We start from the raw sequence: 16,244 nt of genomic DNA, 5'->3' as shown, positions 1-16,244 counted from the left end.
AGGTGGGGACAACTTCGGTGTGGGGTCCATCCTTCGATATAAGGATTCTTTGCAGTCAGGGCCAGGGGCCCCTTGGCACATCCTTTTTCCATTTTCCCTGGGAAAGAAAACTCAGCAGTCCAGGTTGCTGATGTCAGTTTGTAGAGTTCCCTTGGGTCTATCAAGGCAGCACAAGTTTGAGGTGGGGACAACTTCGGTGTGGGTTCCATCCTTCGATATAAGGATTCTTTGCAGTGAGGTCCCAGCCCAGGGCCAGGGGCCCTTGGCACATCCTTTTTCCATTTTCCCTGGGAAAGAAAACTCAGCAGTCCAGGTTCCTGATGTCAGTTTGTAGGGCTGCCTTGGGTCTATCAGGGCAGCACAAGTTTGAGGTGGGGACAACTTCGGTGTGGGGTCCATCCTTCGATATAAGGATTCTTTGCAGTCAGGGCCAGGGGCCCCTGGGCACATCCTTTTTCCATTTTCCCTGGGAAAGAAAACTCAGCAGTCCAGGTTGCTGATGTCAGTTTGTAGAGTTCCCTTGGGTCTATCAAGGCAGCAAAAGTTTGAGGTGGGGACAACTTCGGTGTGGGTTCCATCCTTCGATATAAGGATTCTTTGCAGTGAGGTCCCAGCCCAGGGCCAGGGCCCTTGGCACATCCTTTTTCCATTTTCCCTGGGAAAGAAAACTCAGCAGTCCAGGTTCCTGATGTCAGTTTGTAGGGCTCCCTTGGGTCTATCAGGGCAGCACAAGTTTGAGGTGGGCACAACTTCGGTGTGGGGTCCATCCTTCGATATATGGATTTCTTGGAGTGAGGTCCCTGCCCACGGCTAGGGGCCCCTGGGCACATCCTTTTTCCATTTTCCCTGGGAAAGAAAACTCAGCAGTCCAGGTTCCTGATGTCAGTTTGTAGGGCTCCCTTGGGTCTATCAGGGCAGCACAAGTTTGAGGTGGGAACAACGTCGGTGTGGGGTCCATCCTTCGATATAAGGATTTTTTGCAGTCAGGGCCAGGGGCCCCTGGGCACATCCTTTTTCCATTTTCCCTGGGAAAGAAAACTCAGCAGTCCAGGTTCCTGATGTCAGTTTGTAGGGCTCCCTTGGGTCTAGCAGGGCAGCTCAAGTTTGAGGTGGGGAGAACTTCGGTGTGGGGTCCATCCTTCGATATAAGGATTCTTTGCAGTCAGGGCCAGGGGCCCCCTTGCACATCCTTTGGCCATTTTCCCTGGGAAAGAAAACTCAGGAGTCCTGGTTGCTGATGTCAGTTTGTAGGGCTCCCTTGGGTCTATCAGGGCAGCACAAGTTTGAGGTGGGGACAACTTCGGTGTGGGTTCCATCCTTCGATATAAGGATTCTTTGCAGTGAGGTCCCAGCCCAGGGCCAGGGGCCTTTGGCACATCCTTTTTCCATTTTCCCTGGGAAAGAAAACTCAGCAGTCCAGGTTCCTGATGTCAGTTTGTAGGGCTCCCTTGGGTCTATCAGGGCAGCACAAGTTTGAGGTGGGGACAACTTCAGTGTGGGGTCCATCCTTCGATATAAGGATTCTTTGCAGTCAGGGCCAGGGGCCCAGGGCCAGGGGCCCACGGGCACATCCTTTTTCCATTTTCCCTGGGAAAGAAAACTCAGCAGTCCAGGTTCCTGATGTCAGTTTGTAGGGCTCCCTCGGGTCTATCAGGGCAGCACAAGTTTGAGGTGGGGACAACTTCGATGTGGGGTCCATCCTTCGATACAAGGATTCTTTGCAGTCAGGGCCAGGGGCCCCTGGGCACATCCTTTTTCCATTTTCCCTGGGAAAGAAAACTCAGCAGTCCAGGTTCCTGATGTCAGTTTGTAGGGCTCCCTTGGGTCTATCAGGGCAGCACAAGTTTGAGGTGGGGACAACTTAGATGTGGGGTCCATCCTTCGATACAAGGATTCTTTGCAGTCAGGGCCAGGGGCCCCTGGGCACATCCTTTTTCCATTTTCCCTGGGAAAGAAAACTCAGCAGTCCAGGTTGCTGATGTCAGTTTGTAGAGTTCCCTTGGGTCTATCAAGGCAGCACAAGTTTGAGGTGGGGACAACTTCGGTGTGGGTTCCATCCTTCGATATAAGGATTCTTTGCAGTGAGGTCCCAGCCCAGGGCCAGGGGCCCTTGGCACATCCTTTTTCCATTTTCCCTGGGAAAGAAAACTCAGCAGTCCAGGTTCCTGATGTCAGTTTGTAGGGCTGCCTTGGGTCTATCAGGGCAGCACAAGTTTGAGGTGGGGACAACTTCGGTGTGGGGTCCATCCTTCGATATAAGGATTCTTTGCAGTCAGGGCCAGGGGCCCCTGGGCACATCCTTTTTCCATTTTCCCTGGGAAAGAAAACTCAGCAGTCCATGTTCCTGATGTCAGTTTGTAGGGCTCCCTTGGGTCTATCAGGGCAGCACAAGTTTGAGGTGGGGACAACTTCGATGTGGGGTCCATCCTTCGATATATGGATTTCTTGCAGTGAGGTCCCTGCCCAGGGCTAGGGGCCCCTGGGCACATCCTTTTTCCATTTTCCCTGGGAAAGAAAACTCAGCAGTCCAGGTTCCTGATGTCAGTTTGTAGGGCTCCCTTGGGTCTATCAGGGCAGCACAAGTTTGAGGTGGGGACAACTTCGGTGTGGGGTCCATCCTTCGATATAAGGATTCTTTGCAGTCAGGGCCAGGGGCCCCTGAGCACATCCTTTTTCCATTTTCCCTGGGAAAGAAAACTCAGCAGTCCAGGTTCCTGATGTCAGTTTGTAGGGCTGCCTTGGGTCTATCAGGGCAGCACAAGTTTGAGGTGGGGACAACTTCGGTGTGGGGTCCATCCTTCGATATAAGGATTCTTTGCAGTCAGGGCCAGGGTCCCCTGGGCACATCCTTTTTCCATTTTCCCTGGGAAAGAAAACTGTGCGGTCCAGGTTCCTGATGTCAGTTTGTAGGGCTCCCTTGGGTCTATCAGGGCAGCACAAGTTTGAGGTGGGGACAACTTCGGTGTGGGGTCCGTCCTTCGATATAAGGATTTCTTGCAGTCAGGGCCAGGGGCCCCTGGGCACATCCTTTTTCCATTTTCCCTGGGAAAGAAAACTCAGCAGTCCAGGTTCCTGATGTCAGTTTGTAGGGCTCCCTTGGGTCTATCAGAGCAGCACAAGTTTGAGGTGGGGACAACTTCGGTGTGGGGTCCATCCTTCGATATATGGATTTCTTGCAGTGAGGTCCCTGCCCAGGGCTAGGGGCCCCTGGGCACATCCTTTTTCCATTTTCCCTGGGAAAGAAAACTCAGTAGTCCAGGTTCCTGATGTCAGTTTGTAGGGCTCCCTTGGGTCTATCAGGGCAGCACAAGTTTGAGGTGGGGACAGCTTCGGTGTGGGGTCCATCCTTCGATATAAGGATTCTTTGCAGTCAGGGCCAGGGGCCCCTGGGCACATCCTTTTTCCATTTTCCCTGGGAAAGAAAACTCAGCAGTCCAGGTTCCTGATCTCAGTTTGTAGGGCTCCCTTGGGTCTATCAGGGCAGCACAAGTTTGAGGTGGGGACAACTTCGATGTGGGGTCCATCCTTCGATATAAGGATTTCTTGCAGTCAGGGCCAGGGGCCCCTGGGCACATCCTTTTTCCATTTTCCCTGGGAAAGAAAACTCAGCAGTCCAGGTTCCGGATGTCAGTTTGTAGGGCTCCCTTGGGTCTATCAGGGCAGCACAAGTTTGAGGTGGGGACAACTTCGGTGTGGGGTCCATCCTTCGATATAAGGATTTCTTGCAGTGAGGTCCCTGCCCAGGGCTAGGGGCCCCTGGGCACATCCTTTTTCCATTTTCCCTGGGAAAGAAAACTCAGCAGTCCAGGTTGCTGATGTCAGTTTGTAGGGCTCCCTTGGGTCTATCAGGGCAGCACAAGTTTGAGGTGGGGACAACTTTGGTGTGGGGTCCATCCTTCGATAAAAGGATTTCTAGTACTAAGGTGCCTGCCCAGGGCAGGGGGCCCCTGGGCACATCTTTTTTCCATTTTCCCTGGGAAAGAAAAGTGTGCGGTCCAGGTTCCTGATGTCAGTTTGTAGGGCTCCCTTGGGTCTATCAGGGCAGCACAAGTTTGAGGTGGGGACAGCTTCGGTGTGGGGTCCATCCTTCGATATAAGGATTCTTTGCAGTCAGGGCCAGGGGCCCCTGGGCACATCCTTTTTCCATTTTCCCTGGGAAAGAAAACTCAGCAGTCCAGGTTCCTGATCTCAGTTTGTAGGGCTCCCTTGGGTCTATCAGGGCAGCACAAGTTTGAGGTGGGGACAACTTCGATGTGGGGTCCATCCTTCGATATAAGGATTTTTTGCAGTCAGGGCCAGGGGCACCCGGGCACATCCTTTTTCCATTTTCCCTGGGAAAGAAAACTCAGCAGTCCAGGTTCCTGATGTCAGTTTGTAGGGCTCCCTTGGGTCTATCGAAGCAGCACAAGTTTGAGGTGGGGACAACTTCGGTGTGGAGTCCATCCTTCGATATAAGGATTCTTTGCAGTCAGAGCCAGGGGCCCCTGGGCACATCCTTTTTCCATTTTCCCTGGGAAAGAAAACTCAGCAGTCCAGGTTTCTGATGTCAGTTTTTAGGGCTTCCTTTGGGTGTATCAGGGCAGCACAAGTTTGAGGTGGGGACAACTTCGGTCTGGGCTCGATCCTTCGATATAAGGATTTTTTGCAGTCAGGGCCAGGGGCACCCGGGCACATCCTTTTTCCATTTTCCCTGGGAAAGAAAACTCAGCAGTCCAGGTTCCTGATGTCAGTTTGTAGGGCTCCCTTGGGTCTATCAGGGCAGCACAAGTTTGAGGTGGGGACAACTTTGGTGTGGGGTCCATCCTTCGATATAAGGATTTCTAGTACTAAGGTGCCTGCCCAGGGTAGGGGGCCCCTGGGCACATCTTTTTTCCATTTTCCCTGGGAAAGAAAAGTGTGCGGTCCAGGTTCCTGATGTCAGTTTGTAGGGCTCCCTTGGGTCTATCAGGGCAGCACAAGTTTGAGGTGGGGACAACTTCGGTGTGGGGTCCATCCTTCGATATAAGGATTTTTTGCAGTCAGGGCCAGGGGCCCCTGGGCACATCCTTTGGCCATTTTCCCTGGGAAAGAAAACTCAGCAGTCCAGGTTCCTGATGTCAGTTTGTAGAGTTCCCTTGGGTCTATCAAGGCAGCAAAAGTTTGAGGTGGGGACAACTTCGGTGTGGGTTCCATCCTTCGATGTAAGGATTCTTTGCAGTGAGGTCCCAGCCCAGGGCCAGGGCCCTTGGCACATCCTTTTTCCATTTTCCCTGGGAAAGAAAACTCAGCAGTCCAGGTTCCTGATGTCAGTTTGTAGGGCTCCCTTGGGTCTATCAGGGCAGCACAAGTTTGAGGTGGGGACAACTTCGGTGTGGAGTCCATCCTTCGATATAAGGATTCTTTGCAGTCAGAGCCAGGGGCCCAGGGCCAGGGGCCCCTGGACTCATCCTTTTTCCATTTTCCCTGGGAAAGAAAACTCAGCAGTCCAGGTTCCTGATATCAGTTTGTAGGGCTGCCTTGGGTCTATCAGGGCAGCACAAGTTTGAGGTGGGGACAACGTCGGTGTGGGGTCCATCCTTCGATATAAGGATTCTTTGCAGTGAGGTCCCAGCCCAGGTCCAGGGCCCTTGGAACAACCTTTTTCCATTTTCCCTGGGAAAGAAAACTCAGCAGTCCAGGTTTCTGATGTCAGTTTTTAGGGCTTCCTTTGGGTGTATCAGGGCAGCACAAGTTTGAGGAGGGGACAACTTCGGTCTGGGCTCGATCCTTCGATATAAGGATTTTTTGCAGTCAGGGCCAGGGGCACCCGGGCACATCCTTTTTCCATTTTCCCTGGGAAAGAAAACTCAGCAGTCCAGGTTCCTGATGTCAGTTTGTAGGGCTCCCTTGGGTCTATCAGGGCAGCACAAGTTTGAGGTGGGGACAACTTCGGTGTGGGGTCCATCCTTCAATAAAAGCATTTTTTGCAGTCAGGGCCAGGGGCCCCTGGGCACATCCTTTTTCCATTTTCCCTGGGAAAGAAAACTCAGCAGTCCAGGTTCCTGATGTCAGTTTGTAGGGCTCCCTTGGGTCTATCAGGGCAGCTCAAGTTTGAGGTGGGGACAACTTCGGTGTGGGGTCCATCCTTCGATATAAGGATTTTTTGCAGTCAGGGCCAGGGGCCCCTGGGCACATCCTTTTTCCATTTTCCCTGGGAAAGAAAACTCAGCAGTCCAGGTTGCTGATGTCAGTTTGTAGAGTTCCCTTGGGTCTATCAAGGCAGCAAAAGTTTGAGGTGGGGACAACTTCGGTGTGGGTTCCATCCTTCGATATAAGGATTCTTTGCAGTGAGGTCCCAGCCCAGGGCCAGGGCCCTTGGCACATCCTTTTTCCATTTTCCCTGGGAAAGAAAACTCAGCAGTCCAGGTTCCTGATGTCAGTTTGTAGGGCTCCCTTGGGTCTATCAGGGCAGCACAAGTTTGAGGTGGGGACAACTTCGGTGTGGGGTCCATCCTTCGATATAAGGATTCTTTGCAGTCAGGGCCAGGGGCCCCTGGGCACATCCTTTTTCCATTTTCCCTGGGAAAGAAAACTCAGCAGTCCAGGTTGCTGATGTCAGTTTGTAGAGTTCCCTTGGGTCTATCAAGGCAGCAAAAGTTTGAGGTGGGGACAACTTCGGTGTGGGTTCCATCCTTCGATATAAGGATTCTTTGCAGTGAGGTCCCAGCCCAGGGCCAGGGCCCTTGGCACATCCTTTTTCCATTTTCCCTGGGAAAGAAAACTCAGCAGTCCAGGTTGCTGATGTCAGTTTGTAGGGCTACCTTGGGTCTATCAGGGCAGCACAAGTTTGAGGTGGGGACAACTTCGATGTGGGGTCCATCCTTCGATATAAGGACTTTTTGCAGTCAGGGCCAGGGGCACCCGGGCACATCCTTTTTCCATTTTCCCTGGGAAAGAAAACTCAGCAGTCCAGGTTCCTGATGTCAGTTTGTAGGGCTCCCTTGGGTCTATCAGGGCAGCACAAGTTTGAGGTGGGGACAACTTCGGTGTGGGTTCCATCCTTCGATATAAGGATTTCTTGCAGTGAGGTCCCTGCCCAGGGCTAGGGGCCCCTGGGCACATCCTTTTTCCATTTTCCCTGGGAAAGAAAACTCAGCAGTCCAGGTTCCTGATGTCAGTTTGTAGGGCTCCCTTGGGTCTATCAGGGCAGCACAAGTTTGAGGTGGGGACAACTTTGGTGTGGGGTCCATCCTTCGATATAAGGATTTCTAGTACTAAGGTGCCTGCCCAGGGCAGGGGGCCCCTGGGCACATCTTTTTTCCATTTTCCCTGGGAAAGAAAAGTGTGCGGTCCAGGTTCCTAATGTCAGTTTGTAGGGCTCCCTTGGGTCTATCAGGGCAGCACAAGTTTGAGGTGGGGACAACTTCGGTGTGGGGTCCATCCTTCGATATAAGGATTCTTTGCAGTCAGGGCCAGGGGCCCCTGGGCACATCCTTTTTCCATTTTCCCTGGGAAAGAAAACTCAGCAGTCCAGGTTCCTGATGTCAGTTTGTAGGGCTCCCTTGGGTCTATCAGGGCAGCACAAGTTTGAGGTGGGGACAACGTCGGTGTGGGGTCCATCCTTCGATATAAGGATTTTTTGCAGTCAGGGCCAGGGGCCCCTGGGCACATCCTTTGGCCATTTTCCCTGGGAAAGAAAACTCAGCAGTCCAGGTTCCTGATGTCAGTTTGTAGGGCTCCCTTGGGTCTATCAGGGCAGCACAAGTTTGAGGTGGGGACAACTTCGGTGTGGGGTCCATCCTTCGATATAAGGATTCTTTGCAGTCAGGGCCAGGGGCCCCTGGGCACATCCTTTTTCCATTTTCCCTGGGAAAGAAAACTCAGCAGTCCAGGTTCCTGATGTCAGTTTGTAGGGCTCCCTTGGGTCTATCAGGGCAGCACAAGTTTGAGGTGGGGACAACGTCGGTGTGGGGTCCATCCTTCGATATAAGGATTTTTTGCAGTCAGGGCCAGGGGCCCCTGGGCACATCCTTTTTCCATTTTCCCTGGGAAAGAAAACTCAGCAGTCCAGGTTCCTGATGTCAGTTTGTAGGGCTCCCTTTGGTCTAGCAGGGCAGCTCAAGTTTGAGGTGGGGAGAACTTCGGTGTGGGGTCCATCCTTCGATATAAGGATTCTTTGCAGTCAGGGCCAGGGGCCCCCTTGCACATCCTTTGGCCATTTTCCCTGGGAAAGAAAACTCAGCAGTCCTGGTTGCTGATGTCAGTTTGTAGGGCTCCCTTGGGTCTATCAGGGCAGCACAAGTTTGAGGTGGGGACAACTTCGGTGTGGGTTCCATCCTTCGATATAAGGATTCTTTGCAGTGAGGTCCCAGCCCAGGGCCAGGGGCCTTTGGCACATCCTTTTTCCATTTTCCCTGGGAAAGAAAACTCAGCAGTCCAGGTTCCTGATGTCAGTTTGTAGGGCTCCCTTGGGTCTATCAGGGCAGCACAAGTTTGAGGTGGGGACAACTTCGGTGTGGGGTCCATCCTTCGATATAAGGATTCTTTGCAGTCAGGGCTAGGGGCCCTTGGCACATCCTTTTTCCATTTTCCCTGGGAAAGAAAACCCAGAAATCCAGGTTGCTGATGTCAGTTTGTAGGGCTCCCTTGGGTCTATCAGGGCAGCACAAGTTTGAGGTGGGGACAACTTTGGTGTGGGGTCCATCCTTCGATATAAGGATTGTTTGCAGTCAGGGCCAGGGGCCCTTGGGCACATCCTTTTTCCATTTTCCCTGGGAAAGAAAACTCAGCAGTCCAGGTTGCTGATGTCAGTTTGTAGAGTTCCCTTGGGTCTATCAAGGCAGCAAAAGTTTGAGGTGGGGACAACTTCGGTGTGGGTTCCATCCTTCGATGTAAGGATTCTTTGCAGTGAGGTCCCAGCCCAGGGCCAGGGCCCTTGGCACATCCTTTTTCCATTTTCCCTGGGAAAGAAAACTCAGCAGTCCAGGTTCCTGATGTCAGTTTGTAGGGCTCCCTTGGGTCTATCAGGGCAGCACAAGTTTGAGGTGGGGACAACTTCGGTGTGGAGTCCATCCTTCGATATAAGGATTCTTTGCAGTCAGAGCCAGGGGCCCAGGGCCAGGGGCCCCTGGGCTCATCCTTTTTCCATTTTCCCTGGGAAAGAAAACTCAGCAGTCCAGGTTCCTGATATCAGTTTGTAGGGCTGCCTTGGGTCTATCAGGGCAGCACAAGTTTGAGGTGGGGACAACGTCGGTGTGGGGTCCATCCTTCGATATAAGGATTCTTTGCAGTGAGGTCCCAGCCCAGGTCCAGGGCCCTTGGAACAACCTTTTTCCATTTTCCCTGGGAAAGAAAACTCAGCAGTCCAGGTTTCTGATGTCAGTTTTTAGGGCTTCCTTTGGGTGTATCAGGGCAGCACAAGTTTGAGGAGGGGACAACTTCGGTCTGGGCTCGATCCTTCGATATAAGGATTTTTTGCAGTCAGGGCCAGGGGCACCCGGGCACATCCTTTTTCCATTTTCCCTGGGAAAGAAAACTCAGCAGTCCAGGTTCCTGATGTCAGTTTGTAGGGCTCCCTTGGGTCTATCAGGGCAGCACAAGTTTGAGGTGGGGACAACTTTGGTGTGGGGTCCATCCTTCGATATAAGGATTTCTAGTACTAAGGTGCCTGCCCAGGGCAGGGGGCCCCTGGGCACATCTTTTTTCCATTTTCCCTGGGAAAGAAAAGTGTGCGGACCAGGTTCCTGATGTCAGTTTGTAGGGCTCCCTTGGGTCTATCAGGGCAGCACAAGTTTGAGGTGGGGACAACTTCGGTGTGGGGTCCATCCTTCAATAAAAGCATTTTTTGCAGTCAGGGCCAGGGGCCCCTGGGCACATCCTTTTTCCATTTTCCCTGGGAAAGAAAACTCAGCAGTCCAGGTTCCTGATGTCAGTTTGTAGGGCTCCCTTGGGTCTATCAGGGCAGCACAAGTTTGAGGTGGGGACAACTTCGGTGTGGGGTCCATCCTTCGATATAAGGATTTTTTGCAGTCAGGGCCAGGGGCCCCTGGGCACATCCTTTTTCCATTTTCCCTGGGAAAGAAAACTCAGCAGTCCAGGTTGCTGATGTCAGTTTGTAGAGTTCCCTTGGGTCTATCAAGGCAGCAAAAGTTTGAGGTGGGGACAACTTCGGTGTGGGTTCCATCCTTCGATATAAGGATTCTTTGCAGTGAGGTCCCAGCCCAGGGCCAGGGCCCTTGGCACATCCTTTTTCCATTTTCCCTGGGAAAGAAAACTCAGCAGTCCAGGTTCCTGATGTCAGTTTGTAGGGCTCCCTTGGGTCTATCAGGGCAGCACAAGTTTGAGGTGGGGACAACTTCGGTGTGGGTTCCATCCTTCGATATAAGGATTTCTTGCAGTGAGGTCCCTGCCCAGGGCTAGGGGCCCCTGGGCACATCCTTTTTCCATTTTCCCTGGGAAAGAAAACTCAGCAGTCCAGGTTCCTGATGTCAGTTTGTAGGGCTCCCTTGGGTCTATCAGGGCAGCACAAGTTTGAGGTGGGGACAACTTCGGTGTGGGGTCCATCCTTCGATATAAGGATTCTTTGCAGTCAGGGCCAGGGGCCCCTGGGCACATCCTTTTTCCATTTTCCCTGGGAAAGAAAACTCAGCAGTCCAGGTTCCTGATGTCAGTTTGTAGGGCTGCCTTGGGTCTATCAGGGCAGCACAAGTTTGAGGTGGGGACAACTTTGGTGTGGGGTCCATCCTTCGATATAAGGATTCTTTGCAGTCAGGGCCAGGGGCCCCTGGGCACATCCTTTTTCCATTTTCCCTGGGAAAGAAAACTCAGCAGTCCAGGTTGCTGATGTCAGTTTGTAGGGCTCCCTTGGGTCTATCAGGGCAGCACAAGTTTGAGGTGGGGAGAACTTCGGTGTGGGGTCCATCCTTCGATATAAGGATTCTTTGCAGTCAGGGCCAGGGGCCCCCTTGCACATCCTTTGGCCATTTTCCCTGGGAAAGAAAACTCAGCAGTCCTGGTTGCTGATGTCAGTTTGTAGGGCTCCCTTGGGTCTATCAGGGCAGCACAACTTTGAGGTGGGGACAACTTCGGTGTGGGGTCCATCCTTCGATATAAGGATTCTTTGCAGTCAGGGCCAGGGGCCCCTGGGCACATCCTTTTTCCATTTTCCCTGGGAAAGAAAACTCAGCAGTCCAGGTTCCTGATGTCAGTTTGTAGAGTTCCCTTGGGTCTATCAAGGCAGCACAAGTTTGAGGTGGGGACAACTTCGGTGTGGGTTCCATCCTTCGATATAAGGATTCTTTGCAGTGAGGTCCCAGCCCAGGGCCAGGGGCCCCTGGGCACATCCTTTTTCCATTTTCCCTGGGAAAGAAAACTCAGCAGTCCAGGTTCCTGATGTGAGTTTGTAGGGCTCCCTTGGGTCTATCAGGGCAGCACAAGTTTGAGGTGGGGACAACTTCGGTGTGGGGTCCATCCTTCGATATAAGGATTCTTTGCAGTCAGGGCCAGGGTCCCCTGGGCACATCCTTTTTCCATTTTCCCTGGGAAAGAAAACTCAGCAGTCCAGGTTCCTGATGTCAGTTTGTAGGGCTCCCTTGGGTCTATCAGAGCAGCACAAGTTTGAGGTGGGGACAACTTCGGTGTGGGGTCCATCCTTCGATATATGGATTTCTTGCAGTGAGGTCCCTGCCCAGGGCTAGGGGCCCCTGGGCACATCCTTTTTCCATTTTCCCTGGGAAAGAAAACTCAGCAGTCCAGGTTTCTGATGTCAGTTTTTAGGGCTTCCTTTGGGTGTATCAGGGCAGCACAAGTTTGAGGTGGGGACAACTTCGGTCTGGGCTCGATCCTTCGATATAAGGATTTTTTGCAGTCAGGGCCAGGGGCACCCGGGCACATCCTTTTTCCATTTTCCCTGGGAAAGAAAAGTGTGCGGTCCAGGTTCCTGATGTCAGTTTGTAGGGCTCCCTTGGGTCTATCAGGGCAGCTCAAGTTTGAGGTGGGGAGAACTTCGGTGTGGGGTCCATCCTTCGATATAAGGATTTTTTGCAGTCAGGGCCAGAGGCAGGCGGGCACATCCTTTTTCCATTTTCCCTGGGAAAGAAAACTCAGTAGTCCAGGTTCCTGATGTCAGTTTGTAGGGCTCCCTTGGGTCTATCAGGGCAGCACAAGTTTGAGGTGGGGACAGCTTCGGTGTGGGGTCCATCCTTCGATATAAGGATTCTTTGCAGTCAGGGCCAGGGGCCCCTGGGCACATCCTTTTTCCATTTTCCCTGGGAAAGAAAACTCAGCAGTCCAGGTTCCTGATGTCAGTTTGTAGGGCTCCCTTGGGTCTATCAGGGCAGCACAAGTTTGAGGTGGGGACAACTTCGATGTGGGGTCCATCCTTCGATATAAGGATGTCTTGCAGTCAGGGCCAGGGGCCCCTGGGCACATCCTTTTTCCATTTTCCCTGGGAAAGAAAACTCAGCAGTCCAGGTTCCTGATGTCAGTTTGTAGGGCTCCCTTGGGTCTATCAGGGCAGCACAAGTTTGAGGTGGGGACAACTTCGGTGTGGGGTCCATCCTTCGATATAAGGATTTCTTGCAGTCAGGGCCAGGGGCCCCTGGGCACATCCTTTTTCCATTTTCCCTGGGAAAGAAAACTCAGCAGTCCATGTTCCTGATGTCAGTTTGTAGGGCTCCCTTGGGTCTATCAGGGCAGCACAAGTTTGAGGTGGGGACAACTTCGATGTGGGGTCCATCCTTCGATATATGGATTTCTTGCAGTGAGGTCCCTGCCCAGGGCTAGGGGCCCCTGGGCACATCCTTTTTCCATTTTCCCTGGGAAAGAAAACTCAGCAGTCCAGGTTCCTGATGTCAGTTTGTAGGGCTCCCTTGGGTCTATCAGGGCAGCACAAGTTTGAGGTGGGGACAACTTCGGTGTGGGGTCCATCCTTCGATATAAGGATTCTTTGCAGTCAGGGCCAGGGGCCCCTGAGCACATCCTTTTTCCATTTTCCCTGGGAAAGAAAACTCAGCAGTCCAGGTTCCTGATGTCAGTTTGTAGGGCTGCCTTGGGTCTATCAGGGCAGCACAAGTTTGAGGTGGGGACAACTTCGGTGTGGGGTCCATCCTTCGATATAAGGATTCTTTGCAGTCAGGGCCAGGGTCCCCTGGGCACATCCTTTTTCCATTTTCCCTGGGAAAGAAAACTGTGCGGTCCAGGTTCCTGATGTCAGTTTGTAGGGCTGCCTTGGGTCTATCAGGGCAGCACAAGTTTGAGGTGGGGACAACTTCGGTGTGGGGTCCGTCCTTCGATATAAGGATTTCTTGCAGTCAGGGCCAGGGGCCCCTGGGCACATCCTTTTTCCATTTTCCCTGGGAAAGAAAACTCAGCAGTCCAGGTTCCTGATGTCAGTTTGTAGGGCTCCCTTGGGTCTATCAGAGCAGCACAAGTTTGAGGTGGGGACAACTTCGGTGTGGGGTCCATCCTTCGATATATGGATTTCTTGCAGTGAGGTCCCTGCCCAGGGCTAGGGGCCCCTGGGCACATCCTTTTTCCATTTTCCCTGGGAAAGAAAACTCAGTAGTCCAGGTTCCTGATGTCAGTTTGTAGGGCTCCCTTGGGTCTATCAGGGCAGCACAAGTTTGAGGTGGGGACAACTTCGGTGTGGGGTCCATCCTTCGATATAAGGATTCTTTGCAGTCAGGGCCAGGGGCCCCTGGGCACATCCTTTTTCCATTTTCCCTGGGAAAGAAAACTCAGCAGTCCAGGTTCCTGATCTCAGTTTGTAGGGCTCCCTTGGGTCTATCAGGGCAGCACAAGTTTGAGGTGGGGACAACTTCGATGTGGGGTCCATCCTTCGATATAAGGATTTCTTGCAGTCAGGGCCAGGGGCCCCTGGGCACATCCTTTTTCCATTTTCCCTGGGAAAGAAAACTCAGCAGTCCAGGTTCCTGATCTCAGTTTGTAGGGCTCCCTTGGGTCTATCAGGGCAGCACAAGTTTGAGGTGGGGACAACTTCGGTGTGGGGTCCATCCTTCGATATAAGGATTTCTTGCAGTGAGGTCCCTGCCCAGGGCTAGGGGCCCCTGGGCACATCCTTTTTCCATTTTCCCTGGGAAAGAAAACTCAGCAGTCCAGGTTCCTGATGTCAGTTTGTAGGGCTCCTTTGAGTCTATCAGGGCAGCACAAGTTTGAGGTGGGGACAACTTCGGTGTGGGGTCCATCCTTCGATATAAGGATTCTTTACAGTCAGGGCCAGGGGCCCCTGGGCACATCCTTTTTCCATTTTCCCTGGGAAAGAAAACCCAGCAATCCAGGTTGCTGATGTCAGTTTGTAGGGCTCCCTTGGGTCTATCAGGGCAGCACAAGTTTGAGGTGGGGACAACTTCGGTGTGGGGTCCATCCTTCGATATAAGGATTTTTTGCAGTCAGGGCCAGGGGCCCCTGGGCACATCCTTTTTCCATTTTCCCTGGGAAAGAAAACTCAGCAGTCCAGGTTCCTGATGTCAGTTTGTAGGGCTGCCTTGGGTCTATCAGGGCAGCACAAGTTTGAGGTGGGGACAACTTTGGTGTGGGGTCCATCCTTCGATAAAAGGATTTCTAGTACTAAGGTGCCTGCCCAGGGCAGGGGGCCCCTGGGCACATCTTTTTTCCATTTTCCCTGGGAAAGAAAAGTGTGCGGTCCAGGTTCCTGATGTCAGTTTGTAGGGCTCCCTTGGGTCTATCAGGGCAGCACAAGTTTGAGGTGGGGACAGCTTCGGTGTGGGGTCCATCCTTCGATATAAGGATTCTTTGCAGTCAGGGCCAGGGGCCCCTGGGCACATCCTTTTTCCATTTTCCCTGGGAAAGAAAACTCAGCAGTCCAGGTTCCTGATCTCAGTTTGTAGGGCTCCCTTGGGTCTATCAGGGCAGCACAAGTTTGAGGTGGGGACAACTTCGATGTGGGGTCCATCCTTCGATATAAGGATTTTTTGCAGTCAGGGCCAGGGGCACCCGGGCACATCCTTTTTCCATTTTCCCTGGGAAAGAAAACTCAGCAGTCCAGGTTCCTGATGTCAGTTTGTAGGGCTCCCTTGGGTCTATCAGGGCAGCACAAGTTTGAGGTGGGGACAACTTCGGTGTGGGGTCCATCCTTCGATATAAGGATTTCTTGCAGTCAGGGCCAGGGTCCCCTGGGCACATCCTTTTTCCATTTTCCCTGGGAAAGAAAACTCAGCAGTCCAGGTTCCTGATGTCAGTTTGTAGGGCTCCCTTGGGTCTATCAGAGCAGCACAAGTTTGAGGTGGGGACAACTTCGGTGTGGAGTCCATCCTTCGATATAAGGATTCTTTGCAGTCAGAGCCAGGGGCCCCTGGGCACATCCTTTTTCCATTTTCCCTGGGAAAGAAAACTCAGCAGTCCAGGTTCCTGATGTCAGTTTGTAGGGCTCCCTTGGGTCTATCAGGGCAGCACAAGTTTGAGGTGGGGACAACTTCGGTGTGGAGTCCATCCTTCGATATAAGGATTCTTTGCAGTCAGAGCCAGGGGCCCAGGGCCAGGGGCCCCTGGACTCATCCTTTTTCCATTTTCCCTGGGAAAGAAAACTCAGCAGTCCAGGTTCCTGATATCAGTTTGTAGGGCTGCCTTGGGTCTATCAGGGCAGCACAAGTTTGAGGTGGGGACAACGTCGGTGTGGGGTCCATCCTTCGATATAAGGATTCTTTGCAGTGAGGTCCCAGCCCAGGTCCAGGGCCCTTGGAACAACCTTTTTCCATTTTCCCTGGGAAAGAAAACTCAGCAGTCCAGGTTTCTGATGTCAGTTTTTAGGGCTTCCTTTGGGTGTATCAGGGCAGCACAAGTTTGAGGAGGGGACAACTTCGGTCTGGGCTCGATCCTTCGATATAAGGATTTTTTGCAGTCAGGGCCAGGGGCACCCGGGCACATCCTTTTTCCATTTTCCCTGGGAAAGAAAACTCAGCAGTCCAGGTTCCTGATGTCAGTTTGTAGGGCTCCCTTGGGTCTATCAGGGCAGCACAAGTTTGAGGTGGGGACAACTTCGGTGTGGGGTCCATCCTTCAATAAAAGCATTTTTTGCAGTCAGGGCCAGGGGCCCCTGGGCACATCCTTTTTCCATTTTCCCTGGGAAAGAAAACTCAGCAGTCCAGGTTCCTGATGTCAGTTTGTAGGGCTCCCTTGGGTCTATCAGGGCAGCACAAGTTTGAGGTGGGGACAACTTCGGTGTGGGGTCCATCCTTCGATATAAGGATTTTTTGCAGTCAGGGCCAGGGGCCCCTGGGCACATCCTTTTTCCATTTTCCCTGGGAAAG

The sequence above is a fragment of the Lonchura striata genome, chromosome 28 (genome assembly GCF_050655825.1).
Source record: "Lonchura striata isolate lonStrDom1 chromosome 28, ASM5065582v1, whole genome shotgun sequence".
NCBI classification, from domain to species: Eukaryota; Metazoa; Chordata; class Aves; order Passeriformes; family Estrildidae; genus Lonchura; species Lonchura striata.
Note: the sequence above shows the minus strand (reverse complement) of the source record.